We start from the raw sequence: 24,681 nt of genomic DNA, 5'->3' as shown, positions 1-24,681 counted from the left end.
TATTCAAAGGGTTAAGTTTGTTCATACTTACCTGGCAGATATATCTATAGCTGTATTTTCTGACTCCGACAGAATCAAAACTCGCGGCACACGTAGTGGGCGGCCTGGTGGTTAGTACCCATTCCTGCCGCTGGGAGGCGGATATCAGGAACCATTCCCATTTTCTGTTCATATATATTCATGACCCTTGTCTCCTGAGGGGAGGAGGGTGGGCACTCTAATTATATATATCTGCCAGGTAAGTATGAACAAACTTAATTGTATTATAACAATAACATTTTGTTCATGAAACTTACCTGTCAGATATATATATAGCTGAATCCCACCTTCGGATGGTGGGTAGACAGAGAATAGGATTTTAGGAAACTTAAATTAAGTAAAAGATTTACTTCTTGGTTCCTTACCTGATAGCAAAAGCGTCCTGCCGAGCATGCAAAGCGTCCTCTTCGAACGGCGAGCGTCCTGCCGAGCGTCCTCAAAAGCGCCCTGCCGAGAGCGCAAAAGCGTCCTGCTTGTTCGAAAAGCCGAGCGTTCCAATGGCGAGCGTCCTCTACAGCGAGAGCGAAAGATCTATTGGAGAACGAGAACGGTGACGATCCGGAGGTGGAGAGAGAGACGAACGAGACGAGAGAGAATGAGACTGCTTCGTCTCTTGACGGGCAGCCTAACGTCTTTCTACGCTTAGGCTCGACTGCTGCTGGGTGCGAGTCCTCTGAGCATAGAGACATAATCTGGTCTGAAGGGACACAAGGATATCCTTCGTAGGTGACGAAGGAGCAGAAGAAGGGGCAGGACTGACCCTGCGAGAAGGCGAGGGGCGAGGGGACGCCTCCTTTCCTTCTAGCAGGTACAGCTACCTGCCTCTCAGGTGAACACGCCTGTTGCGCGGAAACCAACGTCTCGTCGGTAGAAACTCTACCTCTCTTCTGAGGAGGAAAAGAGTCATACGCTCCTCTGACGAAAGTGGTGACATAGGACGTGAAGCGTCCTCAAAAACGAAAAGTCCTTTGTCAATGGACGCGAGTCTCCTCCGAGCGCTCCACCCCCTTGCGCGGGGGAGGACGCTTCGGAGGACGAAAAGCAATCTTTCAGGACACGCGCTCGTGCGCGCTCCTTGGCAGCCTGGGACTTAGCAACAAGGCCTGCCGAAGGGATGCCAGATCGGTGGGGAGCCCCCGTAACCCTCTTGCGGCTTTCGACATACCCACTCCCTGAGTCCTGGGAGTCCGATAGAGGTCTAGGCCTAGAGGCATTATGGGGCGATCTGACGCCCCCTCCAACAAACACTAGGGCCACTATCACAAACTTTCACAGGGCCAGTTTTTCTAAGGCCAACACTTTCGATTCAAGAGCGCGAATAGACTCAAGAATCAGAGAAAGGGTGTTTACCTTCTCCAGACACAGCACTGGGGCCCAAAGGCAACAAAACAGGATTAGGCTGAGCAAAATCTACCGGTTTAGAGGAGGAGAAATGTTACATTCTTACCTTTTGTAGAACTGCTCTTGGAGGAAGACCTCCTGACTATCGTGCTCCAATTACGTCGATAGGTCTCATACATCTTCCATTTATCATCAGACAAATCCTTGCATTCATTGCACCGATCATCAACCAAGCAAACATGCCCCCTGCATTCCATACAAACTGTGTGAGGATCAACTGAAGGTTTAAGAAGCCTCACCTTACATTCACTCCTCACACACACACTGAAACTTCCAGTACTTGATCCCGACATCATGTACACAGAAAAGCCAATCCAAAATCAAAAACCAATCCACTATTACGCATGCCAATCCAACGATCCAGAAGTCGATACCAAAAGTCAATCCAGATAATTTAAAGCGAGATAAATCAAAAATCCTAGACGGACGGTACTGGTAAACAGTCGTTTCCAGCAACCGGCGACAGTAAAATATGAACAGAAAATGGGAATGGTTCCTGATATCCGCCTCCCAGCGGCGGGTAACTTGGGTACTACCCCCACCTGGCCAGCCCACCATACGTGGGTGCCCGCTAGTTTTGAAATTCTGTCGGACGTCAGAAATACAGCTATATATATCTCGACAGGTAAGTTTCATGAACAAACTGATGCATTCATCTTCTTCTTTTGACGCCCATTTATCTTAATATCTGTTAAGAATATATAGAACTAGGGGAAAAAAGACTAAAGTTTATTCCCCTATTTAAATTAAAGATGGCGTATCTTGCTACCTCTCTTGTTTCGAGGAAAAGGAAGCAATCTATAAGAAGCTCATTCGTCTTCTACCTTGCGAAGAGATCTGTGAACACTTTCCGCAGGTTCTCACAACTCTTTCCAATAAACGTTAAACATACGTTAACAGTTATTATCGTCGATCAAGGTGGTTCTCACGGACGTGCAAAATCCCGCATCGAACCTGGTAAGGATCGTTACGTTCCGTGTCTGTTTCCAAATAGGTTAAATCGTGCTCTGCCGAATTAAAATCCTTTATAATACCGTCACATTGTGGTAAACAGCATTCATCTAGGAAACTCTTGTAAGGATAGTAGGAATTCGGTAATTAACCAGTGTGTGTGCATAAGGCTTAACCGTAACGTTATCTTAAATAGAATATGTGATTCTGGCACAAAGCCAAGCACTGGGACCCATAGAGTCATTCAGCGCTATAGTGATAATGAGTACAAATGGAAGATAAATACGTAATGAGTTTAATAGGAATGATATAAATAATGAGTTTAAAATAGATACTCTGATGATCAATGTTTAAAACGGTAAAATCGACACTAAATTTCTAGTGGGATTAAAAGTAAAATGACCATTTATGGTAAAAATAAAATTAAAATAAAAAATTAATTATATCTATATAAAATTACTAGACACTTATAAAATCCACAAGCCTTTAAAAAACTCATAACAGGGCCAACATCCATGTTGTCTCCTAAAATTTCAGATATAGTTTTACCATTCAGATGGTACATCCGCCTCTCATTTACATACCTGGTGCAGTGAACCAGAATGTGCTCAACTGTCAAAGGGCTATCACAGTGAACACACACTGGAGCACTACCACCATCAAGAAGAAAACTGTGTGTCATTCGGCAGTGACCAATCCTCAACCTTGTTAATATAATCTCAGTCCTCCTGTCGCTTTGATAGGATGATTGCCAAATTCCTACTTGAGGTCTAATTGTTTTTAACTTCTTATTATTAGCAAGAAGGGGAGAGATGACCATCGCTCCTGCCAACTTCTTAGTATTATAGCTACGAATCTAGATTTCATATACAAAATGGGGGGACTCGACTTTGTATCAATTTTCTCCTTGGGAACAGGCACTCTTTGCTTCTCGGTCTGCTTCTTCATTACCTGGGATCCCAACATGACCAGGAATCCAACAAAAACGTACTGTTTTATGCCTACAAGAAATGCGAAACAGCCACGCCTGAGCCTTTTGTACTAAAGGATGGGAAGAATTATAATTATTCAGGCTTTCCAGAGCACTTTTACAGTCTGAGTATATGACACAAGACTTCTTATTTGAATGATATGCTATATCTAGGGCTTTTACAATAGCAGATAGTTCAGCTGTATATACTGAGGTAGCTGGAGGTAGCTTTGCAACATTACAAAAATTATCAGTGACCACAGCTAACCTACTCCCTCACTTGACTTGAGCCATCTGTATAAATTTTTATAGTCGTTATTATGAACTTCATCATGTTCTAAAAACAGCGACTTTATTTCTTCATTAGGGGTGTTCTTTTTTCTATATTTTTCTGCACAGTTCAGCTTTTGGTATGAACCAAGGTGGAATTTTGGAAGGGGCCAATTCATGAACATTCTGAGTCAGTATAGAATTTTCATTTACAGATGCATTTAGCCGGATCTGGAATGGAACAGAAGATCTTGGCTTGAATTTGCTAGCATCAAGTTGATTAATAACCTTATTTGATGGATTGCTAGCATTACTTTTAATCCTCATCAAGTATCGGAGGCCTAATTCTTCACGTCGTAAATCAAGTGGAAGTTGGTGCGTATCCACATAAAGACTCTCGATGGGGGATGTTGGAAAAGCCCCAGAGCAAATACGTAATCCCATATTTTGGACTACATCAAGTTCGTTGGAGTTTACTGTTTGCAAGGCTTAATGAAATAAATCTTGCATCCATAATCCAACTTTGATCTACATAATGCATCATATAGTTGTAGCAAAGTTTTCTTATCTGCACCCCAGTTGAAGCCACAGACCACTTTCAGAAGATTGAGAGATTTCTTTACTTTGCACTTTAAATTTTCAATATGCTTGGACCATGTGAGTTTGGAATCAAAAATCATTCCTAAGAACTTGACATCATCCGCATATGGTAGAACAGACCCATCAAGTTTCAAATTTGGTATAACTTCATGACGTCTACTCCTAGTAAAGCGAACAGCAACTGTCTTACTTGTTGAGAACCTAAAGCCGTTTTGTTTTGCCCATCGAGAGAGAGTTGATGGATTTTTGTAAATACCTGCAAGCCAATTCAGCATCTCATATGCAGTGCAATAAATAGCTAGATCATCAACGAAAAGTGAGGCCTGTACAGGATTTGAAATCTCATTGATGACGCTATCAATGGCAACGGCAAAACAAGTTACACTCAGCACACTCCCCTGTGGAACACCTAGTTTGAATGGGGAAGATAAATGATTTCCTATTCTTACTCTTACAAACCGGTCTGTTAAAAAGGAGTTAATGAACCTAATCATGTTTCCTTGTATGCCTAATTTATGAAACTGCTTAACAATTCCGTGACGCCATGTTGTATCATAGGCTTTTTCTAAGTCAAAGAATACACCAATTGTCTGACACTGGTTTACAAAGCCCTGTTGAATTTGATTAGAAAGTCTTAGCAGAGGTCAAGGGTATATCTGTTTTTTTGCAAAAGCCAAACTGGAGTGGAGAAAGTAGTTTGTGTGTTTCTAAGTGCCAGACTAAACGAGAGCTGATCATCTTCTCCATCAGCTTGCATACACAGCTAGTAAGAGCTATGGGCCTGTAACTTGTTGTCTCATAAGGGTTTTTATTTAGTTTTTGAATTGAATTACTACAGCAATTTTCCATCCTCTTGGTAAGATTCCAGTATCCCAAATTTTATTAATAATCTTCAAGAGGTATGTTTTTGCTTCCTCGGGTAACTGTCGAAGCATTGCATACAGGATAGTATCCTCACCAGGAGAAGTATCATCCATTGAAGAAAGGGCATCTTGTAGCTCATGTAGAGAGAATTTAGCGTTGTAAGCTTCAAGATTACCACCAGATAAATCTAAAGGAATCTGGGTGTTCCTAATCCTCTGGAAGTCGGTTGAATAATTACTTGCACTTGAGATGTGGGAAAAGTGCTGACCTAGGTATTCAGCTACATCTTTGGGACTTGTTATCAGTGAATCTCCAACCTTTAAAGAGGGTGTTTTAGGAGGAGAAAATTTCCCTGCAAGCTTTCTTACTTTCTTCCAAACTACTCTGGATGGCGTTTTTGAATTGATTCCATTTATGTAATATATCCATGTATTTCTTTTTGCACTACGAAAATATCGACGCTGTTTGGCCATAGCTCGTTGATATATTATCTTAGCAGTAGATGTGCCACTTGACTTATATTTTTTATAGCATCTTCTTGTAATTTTTCTGAGAACAGCACATTTCTTATCCCACCAAGGGACAGCAGGTCTTCGTAGTTTTCCACTTGTTTTTGGTATAGCAGCCTCTGCACTTGTTATCACTGTGTTTGAAAAATATTCGTATGCTGCTAAGTGGCATTTAAAAGATTCATAAGATTTGTCTAATCTTATACCCGTCTTATATTTAACCCAGTCTGCTTCCATTACCTTCCATTTTGGTGGTGCTTCTGTAGGAAAATTTCTCACGAACTTTAAATGGATAGGAAAGTGATCACTACCGTCCAGATATTCATCAACAGACCAGTTAAAATCCAAAGCTATGTCTGAGGAACATATACTCAAATCAATAGCTGAATATGAATTAAAATGTATGTTATGGTAAGTCATCGTACCATCATTAAGAATCACAATATTATTATTATTAATAACTTCCTCTATCACTTTTCCCCCATTATCTATAGAGTCACCTCCCCACAGTGGATTGTGTGCATTAAAATCTCCTAGAAGCATGAATGGTGGCGGTAATTGATTTAACAATGACCGAATGTCAGCTACTGAAAAACGCAGATCTAGGAGGAAGGTAAATGGAACAGACAGTAATCTGCTTTTCTAAAACTATGTTTAGTGCAAGTGCTTGTAAATTTGTAGTAAGGGGATACTTGAGAGTATTCTAAAGATTTAATTCACAATAATAGCAGCTCCCCATGTGCACGGTCACAGGCAGGAGGGACCGAGGAGGAAAATCTCATGGTTAACCCCAGGATTAAAAAACTCTGGACCTAATTTGGTTTCTTGACAGACATACTATACAGGATTACTCTCTCTTAACAGAACCTTTAAGCTCTTCTGCTCGTGTACGCAGCTCCTTTACAATTCCATTGCAGGATATCAAAAGCGCGGGACCTATGAAAGAGATTTTTTTGTAGGCTGACCAAATGAAGAATATGAAGCTCTTGAAAGAGAGGGCTTTTCCCTGATGGAGATTTGGGTTTCATGCTATTCTTTCTTGGTGGTCTATTTCACTCTCAGAGGAGGAATTATTTTTTGGGGTTTTTTTGATGGCATAACTTTACATTTGCCTTCCTTACTTGGCTGGTGACAAGGAGGAGATGTGGAATGGGTACGTGATCTTTTATTACCTGTATTTTCACATTCGATATTTACATGATGTACCTTTGCCACATGAGGTACTGAGGTCTGCAATCTTTCTTGTGGAAGGTTCCCTAAATCTGGGAGAGAGATTTGAAACCTGGGATGCCTCTAGAGACGAGGCTACGGAGGCTTCAGAAGAAGCCCGAAAGACCCCTAAAGAGGGGGTTTGAGAAGCTCCCACAGAGGAAGCTTCTGGAGCTTGAACAATTTCAAGCTCTGAATCAGGAAGTTGTCTTGTTCGGGGGATGGAGCTCCTTTCCTTAGGCCTAGGAGCTAGATTGCTCATAGAAGGACGAGATTGATTCTTCAGTGGTGGTTGTTTGCTGGGAGAACTAGAATGTTTATATTTCTGTTTCACCACATCACTATATTTAGTTGTCCTAGCTAAGAGCTTCTTTGCATAGCTCACTTATGTGCTCTGCATAGGATTTAAGCAAAGCTTCCCTGCGTCCTTAAAAGATTCACAATTTCTATCTCTGGGACTATGCTCCTTTTTACAGTTAATACAATTTAACTGTCTTGACACTCGCCATGCTCTGGGAGACAGCATGTGCCACAGAACATTAGGTCTTACACATACTCGAGATGGGTGACCATAACCAAAGCAGTTGAAACATTGGAGTGGCCGGGGTTTAAAGGGACGTATATTAATTATTTCCTTTTCCACTTCAATCGAATTTGGCAAGTCTTCATCACAAAATGTAAATATAATCATAGATGACCTAGGTACTTTATAAACTTTCCAAACATTGGGAGGACACATATCAAGGATTTCCTCCTCTGAAAATTCATATAAGTCCTGGTGGAAGATGACACCTTTAGCATAGCTAAAATTGTAGTGAGGCTTGACTTCTTTGATAATTCCTTCTGGGGTATTCTCCAGTTGGATATGATGGCTGCCTGTTTCCACAGATTCTGCATGTACCAAAAGCTGTTTGCCCAAAGCATGTAATTTTTGAATTATTAATGCCTCCTATTTGACGCTGCAAGTATCTCTTGAATAGTATTATGTTACCCTGGTTTTCTTTAACTGATACTACCAGCCATTTTCCAGGCTTGGGGGTTTTTGCTATCGATGTTTAATTGTGTTTGTTGTCTGGGTTTTTTGTAATATACCTTTAGGGTTAGAAGGGGGCCTTTTTACTAAACCCCCAAACATGAGATATTCTTCTAGACTCCCTATATTTCAGAGTAGGCAATCAAAGCCTCTTTATAATCTGAAAAAGTTATCCAAACCTTCCAGGACTGTAAAGTGTCTGCCAATTTAATTCCTATTGTCTTAATAGCTCCATATTTGCAAAATTCTTCATTTATTATTTCATATCTCATATCTAATGGGAGAGACTCAATGAATAAAGTAGATTTATCTTCCCCAGTCTCAATACTTGGGGAAATAAATGGTTCCAGAGTTACCACCAATTTTTCTGCATTTCAGCAGATCCACCTCATGTCTCAAAGTCGATACAAGTTCATCAATATTTGGGGGATTTTCAGTTTCCAAGATGGGTGCAGCGGTCTTCATCTGTGCCAACCGTATCATCAGAGGGCCCAGGGGTACTCGAATCTTTATTCCTACAACTCATAAAGATCGAATGTATGCAAAAAAAAAAATAAATAAATAAAAAAAAATATATATATATATATATATATATATATATATATATATAATATATATATATATATATATATATATATATATATATATATATATATATATATATATATAGTATAAACTGAAAACTTAAAAAGATATCATCAGCCTTTCATGGAGTTTATTCCTCCACTAATGGCACAAGTGAGAAACTGACTCCCAAATGTCCACGTCCCTACCCTACCCCACAGGGGATGGCACAACATAATTAGAGTGGCCCAAGTGTAAGCCAGACCCGCTTGATAGGACTGAGAGTATTACAAGAATACAATCATCCCCACCCTAATTACATTATGGGCAAACCGGAATAGAATGCCGAGAGTCCTAAACCCAGACCAGAACCAGACCCCCTGGAATCCGTGGTCTAGCCCTGCAGAATAGTTCCGCCTGATAAAACTCAGGTCCAAACATTATCGGGCAGTTGATCGTCCCACCACAGTTCCCACTATTTAGCTTCAGATATAAATCCATTCCCAGCTATGATACCTTTTCCCATTTGTCAGGTCCAACAAATTTTACAAAAAGTGGAAAATTCCACAAAATTTATTCCAAATATAACGATGTATGAGACTCTTTGGTTTGAACCCGGGAACTAATTCCTGGGGTTCAAGAGCCCCCTCACCACGGCAAGGTGGTCCCATATCGAGGGGCCGTTATCTTAAGGTGAATTTTCTACTACATTCTTTCCTCGCCGAGGCAGAGAGAGATCCTTAGCAAAACGAATACGATGTTCGTTTATTCATGTTTGCCTAAAAATCCCCTCAATTCGTGGTTTTATTCATGTTTGCCTAAAAATCCCCTCAATTCGTGGTTAAGTCCCTGATTGTAGGGGGAATATACGGGGAACCATTCGATCCCTTAGGAGAGAGAGATGTAACCAACCGATCACGACCGAGAACTGGATGGTACTGAATTGGCTTACAATTACAGCCGTCTCGTTCACTGCCTGGCTGCATTCATTCTGAGTTGCCAGTTACTCCCTTCAATGAAGGGATATAATAAAATTATTCTCGAGCCTAAGAAAGCTCTCAATAATGCAAATTTAAGCCAAACAACCTTTGTTAAATACCGAAGCTGAGTAGGTATTGTCGTAACAAACCTTACTAGGAAAATCCTGTAGATATAGATAATTCCGTAGCGAACCAGAAAGGCAACTATGGAATGCGTATATGACTTGTCATTCAGTAGTCGTATACACTAAGTCTTCTACGACATTCTTTCCTCTCCGACATGCAGAGAAAGAATGGAAACTTTACTTACTCTTGTTCGTTCTTTTCGTCAATAAACCCGAATAGTACTAGTCGAAAGAGATCGCAAATGACAACCGAGGATCAAAGAGAATCTCTCCAGCTTTTATTATCTTGGAGATAAGTCCGTATTTTACGCCTTTCTTATCTGGAAGAGCCTCTAATCAATGAATGAGAGCTCGTACGAATCTTGTTCAACTTCCAAACTATTGCCCCTCTTTCTGTAAATGGTTGGTTGCATTATTTTTTAGAAGGAGGATGATTTTAATATCCTCTTACTAATACTGAACTAATTCTCACAATTCTGCTCTATCTTCCATTCCTCAAGTTGGGAGAAGATTGAGCAACCGGAGGAGAGCGCTTCCTTTCGAAAGGTGAAGGGATTTTAGCAGTACCGACTCTAACCTGACAAGGGCTACGGCAGCCTGTGCTACATCTTGAGTCCCTGCCAGGAAAAAGCCGAACTTGCTCTTGCCTTTATTGCATTAAGACTATCCTGACAAGGGCGACGGCCGCCTGTGCGACACTCCCGTCCCTATCAGGAGAAGCCTCGAATGTCTTTCACCTTTCGCCTTGAGGACTCTTGGACGGTGTCCAGGCTCTTCTTGTAGAGAAAGTGCCTGGCGCTAAGCAGGAGTATCTTGCCTAGAATACTCCTGGCGCCTGGGAGGAGTATCGCGATCGGAATACTCCTGGCGCCTGGCAGGAGTATCGCGCTCCGAATACTCCTGGCGCCTGGGAGGAGTATCGTGCTCGGAATACTCCTGGCGCCTGGCAGAAGTATTGCTTTCCTAGGAGGAGTATCGTGATCGGAATACTCCTGGCGCCTGGTAGGAATATCACGTTCCGAATACTCCTGGCGCCTGGGAGGAGTATCGTGCTCGGAATACTCCTGGTGCCTGGCAGGAGTATCGCGTTCCGAATACTCCTGGCGCCTGGGAGGAGTATCGTGATTGGAACACTCCTGGCACCTGGCGGGAGTATCGCGTTCCGAATACTCCTGGCGCCTAGGAGGAGTATCGTGATCAGAATACTCCTGGATCCTAGCAGACGTATCGCGCTTGGAAAGTTTTTCTTGTGGCGGAAGGTCCGCGCGCCTGGAAAGTTCCGCTTATCCGGAAAAAGATTCCCTGCTGGAAAGTTCCGAGCGTCTGAAAGGCGATCCTCGCCTGGAAAGTTCTGTACGTCTGGAAGTTTCCGCTTGTGCGGAAGGTTCCGAGTGATTGTCAAATTCCGCTTATGTGAAATGTTCTGCACATTTGGAAAATATTCCCTCTTGGAAAATTCCAAGAGCCTGGAAGGCGATTTGAATCTGAAATCTTCCGCCTTCTGGAAGGTTCCGCTTGTGCGGAAGGTTCCGATCTCTTGTACATTTGTTCTTGCTTAGAATTCGACAATACTTCCATTTTCGACATAGCCCTCCCTTTCTTCTGAATGAGAAGGACTTCCATTTCCGATGAAGATCCTGGTTCGATAGTGCTTCAGGCACTTTGCGCCTATATTCAGGCCCTTCAAGGTGCTTTGCGCCTTGTTTCAGGCGCTTTGCAGGCGCTTTGCGCCTTGTTTTTCAGACACTTTAGTGCATTGAGCCCTCGTTACCGGAGCTTCATGCCCGAGGAGCTAGAAGCTTAAAAGATATATATATGTGTAATCACTAACGAGATCCATATAATTCATTCGATTAACAAATATTCTTTAATATCTAATTCGTTCTTCTCAGAATAGATATATTTTCCTTTTATATACACGTACCGATGAGGAATTTATTGAAATAACTATTTCAAACCCCCATGGGATAGAGCTCCCCCCCGTCCAGCTGTATGGGGGGGGGACGAACCCGGATAGGGCAATGCCTCTACCGCAACTGTTATCGAATGATGTCTTCCTTTCTCCGTCTCTTTCTGAGGTTCCGATAGCCAGACGAGATTATCTTGCATCTTCATTTAATCTACGCCGTTGAATGTTTCTTCTCCTTATTCGTCAAGACGATAATAATAAGGGGAACACATTGAATTAGGATGCCTTTTCCAATGGCTATCCAGGCAGTCTTGGACGTCCTACAGAACCTGCCGAGGGACGCCTGATCGGTGGGGATTCTCCATAACCTCCGTATGGCTTTCAACTTTCCTTTCTCACTCCGGGCCAGGGAGCTTGGAAGAGGTCTAGGCCTGGGAGCGAGACAGAGCCGATCAGACCACCCTCTATTGCAACGGGGAACACTGTAATCACTTCTTACCTTATAATAGCTCGTATCTTGAGCTACATTCCTTTATCTTCAAATTGCAAATGAATTTGTGTAGTTTCTGTGAAGTAAGGTGATGAGAAACTACAGTAGTTAATATTCTAACTGCTCGTCAGAACAAGAGCTATTAAAGCTTCTAAAGAAAGCATATCTAGTTCTATGTTTTTCTGACTTCCTCAAATAGGAAGTTACCTTATTTTCCTCAATCAAATTCTAACATTTATTACACTTTATCAATGAATAAATATTTATATTTCCCTTTCTTGCAAACTATGTAATTGTCTACCGAAAACTTCGGTAGTTACACTTCTCTAATTCTTCAAAAACTTTGAATTAAATTCATTAAAAGTTATAAAAAAGTTATTAAAAGCGTGATGCCGAACCACTGATGCCAGTACTTTCCCTGTTAAAAGTCGGCCAGAAGATCGATGGCGATGAAACATGAAAATCAAATCAGGAGGGAAAGTAAACATATGTTTACATTCCCAGCGACAGAGAGAATCTGATTAGAAAACGGGAATGGTTCCTAGTCCTGCCACCCAGCGGCAGGCCGGTAGATCACCTGACCTACCTGTAGCGTGTGCCGCGAAATTCGAATTTCTGTCGGGGACGACGGAGTCGATAGCTATGTATATATCTGACAGGTAAGTTGAATGTATGAAAATGACAAATTCTTATATCAATTTGTTTTTCATAGCTAACAAACCTGAGGTCTTAACAAACAATATGATATTTTCCAGGCGACAGCTGGTAACCGGTTAAAACAATCTGAGATTGTAAAGCAAGGTGTCTGTGAGATCTGGCATCGCCTGCGTGTACAAGGTGAAAGCTGGTCAGAGACCATGCACTCAACCTCGTGATGCACCAGTCTTTTCTTAACCGCCTTGGGGAGTGGATGCTCATGTTTTGCTCTTCTTCCAAGTAGTTTTTTCTGCTTGTGTTCTGCTTTTTTCAGTGTTGAGTGTGTGTGTATTTGTTGGTATGGCTTCCCTCGAGTCTTCATGGCCTTGTCAATGTATGTGCCCCAGAGTCAGTAGGCGATCCTTTTTCATTAAGTATTATTAAATTAAAATTTGTTTGGATATAATTTGTTAAACCTAGTTTAGTAAGTTTCACTTTTTGTCTGACCTCATCTTGAGTATAACAATTGTTTGCTTGTTATTAATTTTCGTGTTTGTCTTTCAGGAGGTTGTGTGTGGTCCCTCAACTGTGGATAAGGGGGGCGACTTCTTAGCTTCTGTGAGAACAGGCAAGTTGTTCTCTGACCCTTGTCACATGCAGAATATTTTTTCCGTTCCTTCGTGGACATAGAATACTGCTGTCTCTTCCTTCTTGATGGTTGCTGCTTTTGTTGGTGCTTTGCCCTATTTTCAGGACCTAAGAATTTATTTTGAATATCCAATATCTTCAAATTGAAAGATCTCTCCAGATAACCTATCTGGAGGTCCTTTGGATTTCACCTCGCCACCTCTGATTCAGTTATGAGCCAGGGGGATCTCGCTATCCCATGCTAAGGTTTTGAATACCTTTGTTATTCATCCCAGCTGTGATTTTGTTGTGGCTGCTCGACTGAGCCTGGAGTTAGTTAACCACCTGTGGTACCACTCCTCCAGATGTGGAGGATCCCGTATTCTTCATGGAGAATAATAAACATTATTAATAACGAAGCTTTATAGTGACAAGTTTGATTTATATAAGAATTAGCCTATAAATCGTCAGGATATTCATTCTTTATGATTTCCTCCTCCTTTCTGGGGCCCCTTTATTTGATTTGAGTGTGTTGGTATTCCTGTCGTAATAGTGTTTATGTGGTTTGAACTACTATTATTATAAGTTGGATAGTGGTTAATTTATTTCCTGTATTCAAGAGGTTCGTTCAAATGTAATTTCTATCTTTTATTAATGTATTAAATGCATGTTTTTACGTTGTATGTTTAAACCCCCCCCCCCCCCTTTGAATTCATCCTTGTGCTATGATTATTGAGTTTGTGGTATAATTCCACCGTATTGTGGACTTCATATCTGTGGTTATATGGACGCTTTAGAAACTGAAGAGTATTTTGGTGGGCATTCAGGGGTTCCAGTGCTCTAGGTTTTGGGCGTTGTCAGCTACAGATCCCCATAAAACTTGCAGTATGTGCAGAGCAAATTTTTGTACAGCAATGAATTCCTGCCCGGAATGTCATGCTTGGCCTAAGTCGCAGGGGAGGTTGTTTTATAGGAAGAGGGAACATTGCAGTTTTGATTCTTCCCTCTTGGAGGGTTTGTTTACTTCACCTTGCCTGGACAATTCGGCTGCTCTCTCCCTGACGCTAACTCTGGTGTTTCCTGTCTCCTTAAAAAAAACATCCATCCATCAGCCCCCCCCCTCACTACACAAAAAAAAAAAAACCTTATCAGCATTATCCACCAGCCTGAGTAGATTCTATACAACTCCGTGGTTTGGATGGAAAAACTAATTATTATTATATAGCTGGACCCCAAGGGAACCAAAGATATACAGTATGTGAGTATGTGTTGCTTTAAGGAAGTGAAACAATAGAGAAAGCATTATGTGGGTTGATGGTCAGGGCAGCAGTTTCCCAGACAGGGAGAGGGTGAGATGCTTAAGTTTTTGTTTTATCACATTTTATTGAAGGATATTACAGTATGCAGAGATAACTATGATACCAAAACTGTACTTCAAAGCCTATAGCGCTCACACACACACTGCTCCTTTTTTTTACTTTATGCTAGTCTCATTTGTATTTTTTCTGGATTTTGTAACTTCATGTCTGGCATTATTGTCATTACATAAATGGTTGAAAAACAATAAAACTCTAAAAATCACAGAGCATTCCACATCTTCTACTGCTTGCATTTACACCAAAAGCTCATTAAGACAGGAACTCCTTTCCTTTGACTGAGGGAAGGGGAGAAAAGTAACTAGATACCTCGATGCGCTCCCAACACTGAAAATTATGAAATTTGCACAAATATTTTCAAGTGATATTTTACTAGGGAGGTCATATCCAATGCAGTTAGATGCACTACGCGATAACATGTTACCATGGCGTAAAATCTATTTTTTTTTTTAGAAAATAAATTTTTTTATTGAAATTCTTCTATACTGGCAACTTTCCCTTCTTCAGTTCCTCAAACAATAGAGTTTAAAGATAGCAAATAGTTGCTCTATGACTATTTTTTTCTCTCTCTCCATGAAGCTCTAAAACATGAATGTATAAGAGTTATTATAGAGGTATGTTCTTTTCCAGTGTAATTGTTTTCCTTCTTTGTTAATTAAATTCAGAATCTTAAACTTTCCCTACTTCCATTTCAATATTAGTCCAACACGAGGACAAAACTTCCTGGGACAAAAATAACTAATAAGAGTGGCCATCACAAAAAAACACACACTCCCTCTCTTTGAGAAGATGGAAGGCGATTAGAATTATTACCTTGTCTGGGTTTTCACAGGGTGGAGTATCTGGATTCATCTCAACCCCATCCTCATCATCACTACTGGGGAACATTGCAAACTGAAAGAGAATAAAATAAGTCTAAAATCCAGTCTTAAAAGTATGGTACTAGTATGTCATGAAATCTCCACTTCCACTAAACTACCTGTGACAAATGTTAATCATAGCAAAAATGACTTGGTTTTTACTTCATAGCCAATAAATATAAGGTAAGTCCCCTTCCAAGGAGAGAAACTGAATCATTCAAATGTAAACCATAAAAAATCAGTTTCTTTTTTTATAATTTCTTATAAAAAATTACTGCTCTCTCTGTTAACCCTTTAACGCCGAAGGAGTATAATAATAATCGTCTCCCGTATGCCGGCGGGGTCTGGGAGTCAGCGCCAAAGCGGAAGAAATGTTTTTTTTTTGTTTTTTTTTTTACGAAAAAACCCCAGCACGCTTAGTTTTCAAGATTAATTGTTAATTTTTGGCTCCCTTTTTTGTCTTTGTGTGAAGTTTAGTAAGCAACCATCAGAAGTGAAAAAAAATATCATCATCATATATAAATAATGGAATATATGATAGCACGAAAACAAAATTTCATATATAATTGTATTCAAATCGTGCTGTGAGCAAAATGGTTAAAGCTAACAAGTTAACTTTTTTTCCGTTGTATTGTACACTGAATTGTGATCATTTTGGTATATAACTCATTGTAAAACGATTAAGGCAACACAGAAAATATTATCACAAAATGATGCATGAATTCGTAACGTGCGGACGTAAAAAAAAAAAAAAAAAAAAAAAAAGCAGTTTTCAAAAACTCACCATAAATCGAAATATTGTGCTAGAGACTTCCCGTTTCTTGCAAAATGAAGGTAATTGATGGAATATTCCTAGACTGTTGGAATATTCCTAGACTGTAAGTGTTGTAGCTTACAATTGCAGTTTTCGACCATTTCGGTCAAGTTAAAGCTGACCGAAGGACAAATTTTTTCTATTTATAGTTATTTATATGAAAATATTTCAAAACTGATAAAAGGTACAACCATGGGTTGTTTTTAGTTGTATTCTACATGAAATTGTGCACATTTTCATATATAAAACTTTATGTAATGGCAATTTAAAATGGTGCAAACATTACGACAATCGGACAAAAAAATTTGATTTTTTCGGAAGGAAAAAGTTTATTTCATAAATTAACCATAAATCAAAATATTGTGTTAGAAACTTCCAAATGATTGAATATTACTAGAATGTAATAGTTTTAGCTTACAATTGCGTTTTTCTACCATTTCGGTCGAGTCGAAGTTGACCAAAGGTTGAAATTTTGCCACTTATCGTTATTTATATGAAAATATTTCAAAACTGATAAAAGCTACAACCATGGGTTGTTTTTAGTTGTATTCTACATGAAATTGCGCACATTTTCAAATATAAAACTTTATGTAACGGCTAATTTAAAATGGTGCAAACATTACGACAATCGGATGAAAAAATCTGATTTTTTTTAGGAGAGTTACCGCGCAGACATAAGGAAAATGATATTGTTATGATACAATAAAGTTTTGTACATACTTATCTGGCAGATATATACTTAGCTTTGGACGACGGAGTCTAAAGCTAAGTATATATCTGACAGGGAAGTTTAATGTACAAAAATGTTTTTTTTCTTTCATAAATTCACCATAAATCAAAATATTGTGCTAGAGACTTCCATTTTGTTGCAAAATAAAGGTAAAAGATTGAATATTACTAGAATGTAAGAGTTTTAGCTTACAACTGCGATTTTTGACCATTTCGGTAAAGTCAAATTTGACCGAAGGTTGATATTTTGGCACTTACCGTTATTTATATGAAAATTTCAAAACTGATAAAAGCTACAACCATGGGTTGATTTTAGTTGTATTCTACATGGAATTGCACACATTTCCACATATAAAATGATATTGTTATGATACAATAAAGTTTGTTCATACTTACCTGGCATATATATATAGCTGTATTCTCTGAAGTCTGACAGAATTTCAAAACTCCCGGCACACGCAGTGATCGGCCAGGTGGTTAGTACCCATTCCCGCCACTGGGAGGCGGGTATCAGGAACCATTCCCATTTTCTATTCAGATTTTCTAGTGCCACTGTTCCCTGAGGGGAGGTGGATGGGTACTTGATTATATATATATCTGCCAGGTAAGTATGAACAAACTTTATTGTATCATAATATAATTTTGTTCATGACACTTACCTGTCCGATATATATATATATATATATATATAGCTGAATCCCACCATTGGAATGGGAAGGGACAGAATAGATGATTTTGGAAACAAATTACATGCATGATTGGACATCTTGGTTCCTTACCTGTTAGCATAGCTGACATTGTGATTACTGTCACCCAATTCTGCCTCTGCTTTACTAGTCTCTCCAGCAAGGTAGTGACCTGTATAGCTGGTGAGTTCTAGATGATCTGTCAACGGGAGCGTGACCACAATGCGACCAGACCATATTGACCATACTCTGAGGGCAACGAAGCATAAAACCACCACCTGACCTAGCCTAACGAACGTTATTCCCCTACACTCTTAGGCTACAGAAAGGGAAGTCCGCCTCAAGCGGCCGACCCTACAACCATAAAACAAAACCATAAATTAAAAGCACACCTATCCCTTTTCTATAGGACAGGATTCGTGCTGCTTCCCGCCCCCAAGATTGTGTCTGCGGCTATGTATGGTCCAAGCGAGTAGCAATTCTCATATGCCGTCTTCACATCCCTGAGGTAGTGTGAAGCGAACACAGAGTTGCTTCGCCAAAATGTGGCACTCGGTATGTCACTGAGTGCCATATTCCTCTGAAATGCCACCGAAGTTGCTACAGCTCTAACCTCGTGCGCATTAACCTTCAGAAGCTTCATATCACCATCTGAAGCTTCATATCACCATCTGAACATGAAGAATGGGCCTCTCTGATGGTCCTTCTTAAAAAGAACGCTAGGGCGTTATTCGACATTGGTAAGTCTGGCCTTTTTACGGAACACCACAGACTGTCCGATAGGCCTCTACATAGTTTGGTTCTTTTCAGATGAAATTTGAGAGCCCTGACAGGGCACAGGACTCTCTCTGGTTCTCGTCCCACGATCTCCGTTAATCCCTTGACATCAAAGATCTTGGCCTGAGGATTGGAAGGATTTTCGTTCTTTGCTAGAAAAGAAGGAATCAGGGAACACACTGCATCGTGTCCTCTGAAACCCACATTCTTACTAATGGCTTGAATCTCACTAACCCTCTTTGCCGTGGCCAGAGCAGTTAGGAAAATAGCCTTTCTTGTCAAGTCCTTTAAAGAGGCCATATGCAAAGGTTCGAAAGGACCTGACATCAAAAACTTTAGAACTATATCCAAGTTCCAAGACTGAGTCTTCAGTTGCGGTACTTTCACAGTTTCAAAGGACCTCAAAAGATCGTGAAGGTCCTTATTGTTGGTCAAGTCTAGACCTCTATGTCGAAAAACAGTTGATAACATGCTTTTGTACCCTCTGATCATTGGGACAGTTAGTTTATCCACATTCCTTAGATGAAGGAGGAAATCAGCGATCTGGCTCACAGAGGTCTTGGAGGAGGAAATGTCTTTCCTCCTACACCATCTCTTAAAGACAGCCCACTTCGACTGGTAAACAGCTCAAGAGGAAGCTCTTCTTGCGTTGGCAATAGCTTTCACCACCACTCTTGAAAAACCTCTCGCTCTGGCCAACTTTTCGATAGTCTGAATGCAGTCAGACTCAGAGCAGAGAGGTTTCTGTGATACCTCTCGAAGTGGGGTTGTCTGAGTAGATCCATTCTTCTGGTAGAATCCTTGGGAAGTAATCCACCAGAAAGGCATGACCTCTGTGAACGTCGCTTGACGGCCAAAACGGGGCCAGGAGTTTGAACGGTGGAAAGGCGTAGACATCCATCCCCGTCCAGTCCCATAGAAAGGCATCTACAGCTACAGCTCCTGGGTCTAGAACAGGGGAGCAATAAACAGGAGGCCTCTTCGTTTTCGATGTCGCGAATAGATCTACTACTGGGCGTCCACAAAGTCTCCACAACTTTTGGCAGACTTCCAGATGCAGAGTCCATTCAGTTGCAAGCAGTTGATTTCGACGGCTGAGGATGTTCGCACGGACGTTTTGGACTCCTGAAATGAACCTCGTCAATATCATTATGTTCCTCTCTTTCGTCCAAAGCAGGATCTCTCTCGATATCTTGAACAGGGAACAAGAATGCGTCTTCCCCTGCTTTTTTGTATAAGCAACGCCGTGGTGTGTTCTGAATTGATTTGAACAATTCGGCCCGTAACTTATCCCTCGAAGAACTGAAGAGCCAACAGAATTGCCTCCAATTCTTTGAGGTTTAGGTGCCAAGTCCTCTGTTCCCCTCTCCAGAGGCCTGACACTTCCTCCTTCCCCAGAGTTGCTCCCCAGCCCGTCATGGACGCGTCTGAGAACAACACTAGGTCGGGGCTCCGTAGCTCGAGGGACAAACCTTCCGAAAGTTTGACTGGGTCGAGCCACCACTTCAGGTAGTCTTTGACCGACGAGATATTCTCAAAGTCTCTTCTAGATTCTCCTGGTTTTCCCAGTTTTCTGACAGGAAAAACTGGAGCGGCCTGAGGTGCAACCTCCCCAGGGAAACAAACTTCTCCAGCGAAGAAATGGTCCCCAGCAGACTCATCCATTCCTTTGCCGAGCATGTCTCTCTCCCTAAGAAGGCTGACACTTTTTCTAAGCATTTTTGCAGACGTTCTAGATGGAAAAGCTCGAAAAGCCGCTGAATCCATCTGAATCCCCAGATACACAATGGACTGTGTCGGGGTCAGATGGGACTTTTCGAAATTGACTAATAGGCCCAGGGCCTTCGTCAGCTGCAACGTCGTATGCAGGTCCTCCAGACACATTGCCTCCGACGACGACCAGATGAGCCAATCATCTAGGTAGAGCGAGACTTATTTTCGAGAGATGAAGCCACTTCGCTACGTTCCTCATGAGAAGTGTGAAGACCATAGGAGCCGTACTTAGGCCGAAGCAGAGCTCTGAACTGGAAGACCTGTCCCTTCAATACGAACCTCAGGAACTTCCTGGACCGAGGGTGGATCGGGACATGGAAGTATGCATCTTGTAGGTCCAAAGACATCATCCAATCCCCTGGCCTTAAGGCTCCCATAACAGACTGGAGACGTTTCCATCTTTAATTTCTCTTTTCTTACGAAAAGATTGTCTGCTGACATCCAGGACAGGTCTCCATCCCCCAGAATGTTTCGGAACCAGGAATAACCTGTTGTAGAAGCCTGGGGAAACCAATGATAGAACCCGTTCTACGGCTCTCTTTTCTAACATTTGATCCAGGAGATAGAGTAGGATCTGTTGCTTCGGCGGTTGGTATGACGGCGACAGGTCTACGGGCTTCACGCTCAAAGGAGGAACAGAGAGGAAAGGAATCTTGTACCCTCTCTCGATTATCTCGAGGGACCAGGTGTCCGCCCCTCTTACTCTCCAAGCTTCTGCGAATAACGAGTCTCGCTCCAACCGGTGCCTGAAGGGCAGAGACGTCATTTCTATCCTCTAGTTTTTGCAGGAGTCTTGTCTCTTGAGAAGCCCCTTCTTCTAGAGGTAGCTTTAGGGGGAGCTCTGCCACGAAAGGGCTGAAACTTCTTCTTAGGAGCTTGAGCGACTCGGGTAGAAGATCGAGCCGCAGGCCGTCTAGATGACCGAGATAAAAGGTCCTGTGTGGCTTTCTCTTGCAGATTCACACACAAATCTTTCACCATATTTTGTGGGAAGATATTAGAAGAAAAGGGAGCGAATAACAATTCCGCCTTCTGCGCAGGCGACACTGACTTAGCGGTAAAACTACACTAAAGTGCAAGTTTCTTTAGGATTCCAGTTGCAAAGTGGGATGCCAATTCGTCGGAACCATCCCTCACTGCCTTATCCATGCACGACAGGACACTTGATAGTTCTTCTAATGAAATAAGTCAGGGCTCCTAGACTGCAGGTCTAGAGCACCCAAGCACCAGTCTAAGAAGTTAAAAACTTCCAACGTCTTGTAAATGCCTTTAAGGTGGTGATCCATTTCTGACATCGTCCATGACACTTTAGCCGATGACAGGTAAGACCACCTCGATGCATCTACTAAATTGGAGAAATCACCTTGAGCAGAAGGAGGAAGCCTCAATCCTGCTTCTTCTCCGGTCTCGTACCAGATTCCAGCTCTTCCGCTTAGTTTCGCTGGTGGTAGAGCAAAGGAAGTCTTGCCCTTAGCCTTTCTAGATTCCATCCAATCATGCATTCTTTTAAACGCTCTTTTAGTAGAGAGCGATGTAGCCATTTTAACAAAACCAGGCGCTTTCCTTGCCTTCAAAGAGGTCAGCTGAGAAGGCGGAGAGAGCGGAACTGGAGCCTGAAACTTGTCAGAGAAAAAGTCTTTCAAAAGGCGAGTCAACGTTGTATAGTCTGACGATGATGACTCCGAAGGCTCTTCTTCATCGGCAGATTCTCCTTCTCTGGTAATCACAGAAGGGTCCTCGGAAGCTCGGGAAGTAACTAAACCTCGAGGTCCCATTCGTAAAAGGGAGCCTCTTTCTGAAGTAGGGATAGACGAAGAAATTTGCTTCTGCTTCGTTGTCATCTTCGAGTCCTTATCACGTTCCTGTAAAGGAACTCCCAGCGTAGCATCCTGCTCCTGATCATCTTCTTGAAGAGCAGGGCGTCTATCCTGAATAGCAATATCAGTATTAATTTGGATGTCCTGACGTCCAGGACGCTTAGCGTCATCCAAAGCATCCTTATTAACTTCCTGAAGAGCGTCCCGACGTAAGAGGCGTCGAGCGCCTGCAAAAGCATCCTTACGATCGTATGCGCTAGTGTCTTGACGCTTATGACGTTTAACGTCCTCAAAAGCAACCTCGCGAGCTTCTTGCCGCTCGTCCCGATGTGAATAAAGTCTCGCGTCTTTCAAAGCGTCCTCACGACCGTAGTCTTGAATTGAAGGACGTCTAGCAACTATAAACTCGTCATCGCAAGCGTCCTGGCGAGTCATGATACAAAAAACGTCTATCGTCTTCAAAGGTGTCCCTTTCAACTTCTCAATGAACAACTATGTTTAAAACGTCTAGCTTCAACAGGGACGTCCTCGTGAGCATCCTCTTGTCGAAAGTTTCGGTCTTGAAGAATTCCATGTTGCATCGAACGCTTCTGAATGAATTCCTTCTGACAGCTTCGCTGAACGTCCTGATATATCGGACGTATAGCGTCACGATAGCCTCAAGATTTTTTACGCTCAGAAGAATCTTGAGATATCCAAATCTCGAGAAGCATCTAAGAAAGGTTCCCGACGTTGGGCAGTCTCGCGCCGATCTTGAAGTGTTCGAGGGTCCTATCCAGAGAACCGACGAACGTCATCATGAAGCCTTTTCTGAAGGTTCTCCACCTCCTGACAAAGGCGACGGCCGCCTGTGCGACATCTAGCGCCTATGTCACTTCCATCTCTTCTAGAAACTCTCTCACAGGGAACGCTTTTGCGTTTCCGGTTGAGTTGACGTCCTCTAGAAGGCGACGAAGCAGGGGAGGTCAAAGAACGAGGAGAAGACAAAGGAGACTGCCTGGATTTCTTAACAGGTAACCAAAGGTCCTTTCTACGACAGGGGTTCTTCCTCTCTTCTTGCAAAAAACGAAGCCAATTGTTGAGGCAACGTTACAAGTCTCTTCTTGGATGGAGAGGATCCACGATCAGGAGAAGGACTCATCCTGTGAGAAGACGATGGGCGAGGGGACGCCCTCTCTTTTCTCTCAGGAATAAACTCAGGACGATCTGAATACTCAAAAGTGTCCTCATCTGAAGACATCTTGAGTCTCTTCTGTGGAGTAATGTCCTCGAAACATTCAGGAGAGGACAAAAGTGCAGGTCGAGAAGGAGGACGTGAAGCGTCCTCTTCTTTAAAACCTCTCTTAAGACGGCGGGAAAGACGACGGGCACCTGTGCGACATCTTGCATCTTTACCGCTCCCATCTTGAGAGGTCCTCCGAGAGCTCCAATCCCGGTGAGGGGAAGACGCCTCGGAGGACGAAAAGCACTCTTTCAGAATTCATGCTCGTGCATGATCCTTGGCAGCCTGGGATGCGTCTACAGGTCCTGCCGAAGGGGCGCCAGACCGGTGGTTAGTTCCCGTAACTCTCCTTCGGCTTTCGACTAGCCCATTCCCTAAGTCCTGGGAGTCAGACAGAGGTCTAGGCCTAGAGGTGTTATGGGACCAATCTGACGCCCCCTCCACAACACTAGGGGCACGAACACACTCACTACACTTCACTTTTGTTTGGAGCGCGAGCACTTTCAATTCTAGGTTACGAATCGATTCCATAATTATAACAAGGGCATTCCCTTCTGTAGATACCACTTCATTGCCCGGAGGCAATATTACAGGGTTAGGTGCAACAACATCTACAGTTGGGTTAGAATCAGGTAAATTACTACCCTGACTTTTAACAGAAGCACTCCTGGAAGAAGACCTCCTGATTCCATCACGTTCAAGCTTACATACGTAAGAATCATAATTCTTCCAATCGTTATCAGTTAAACTCTTGCACTCTTTACATCTATCATTCTTTCAACAAACATGCCCTCTACATCTCGTGCATACGGAATGAGGATCTACTGAAGCTTTCGGTAGCCTCACCTTACACTCTTGCACACTACACACTCTGAAACTAGTAGAACTAGTTAGTTCCCGACATCTTATTTAATGAAAAGTCAAAGCCAAATCCAAATTCAAACCACGATCGCGTATGCCAAGCCACAAATCCAGTCAAAAAACCAAAAGACATTCAGGATACTCAAGGCAAAAGAAGTTTTCAAAATCCTTGGCGGAGGTACTGGAAACAGGTGTTTACAGTACCGGCGACAGAGAAAAAACCTGAATAGAAAATGGGAATGGTTCCTGATACCCGCCTCCCAGCGGCGGGAATGGGTACTAACCACCTGGCCGATCACTGCGTGTGCCGGGAGTTTTGAAATTCTGTCTACTTCAGAGAATACAACTATATATATATAGCTCTATAGTATATATATATATCTGACAGGTAAGTGTCATGAACAAAACTTTACGTAACAGCTAACCTAAAATGGTGCAAACATTACGACAATCGGATGAAAGTTACCGCACGGATGTAAGGAATGTTTTTTTTCATAAATTCACCATAAATCGAAATATTGTGCTACAGACTTCCAATTTGTTGCAAAATGAAGGTAAATGATTGAATATTACTAGAATATAAGAGTTT

The 24,681-nt window shown here is 42.0% G+C and overlaps 1 long non-coding RNA gene across 1 annotated transcript in view; it reads right to left on the bottom strand.

Moving 5' to 3' along the window:
- LOC135221414 (uncharacterized) overlaps nt 1-24,681 on the bottom strand; it is a 135,337-nt gene that overhangs the window by 37,049 nt on the left and 73,607 nt on the right. Inside the window, exon 2 of the long non-coding RNA XR_010315935.1 lies at nt 15,367-15,447. This is a non-coding gene — a long non-coding RNA (uncharacterized LOC135221414). The remainder of the gene's footprint in view (nt 1-15,366; nt 15,448-24,681) is intronic.

Source organism: Macrobrachium nipponense, chromosome 2, assembly GCF_015104395.2.
Source record: "Macrobrachium nipponense isolate FS-2020 chromosome 2, ASM1510439v2, whole genome shotgun sequence".
Lineage (NCBI taxonomy): Eukaryota > Metazoa > Arthropoda > Malacostraca > Decapoda > Palaemonidae > Macrobrachium > Macrobrachium nipponense.
Note: the sequence above shows the minus strand (reverse complement) of the source record. Positions and strands in the feature narration are given on the sequence as shown.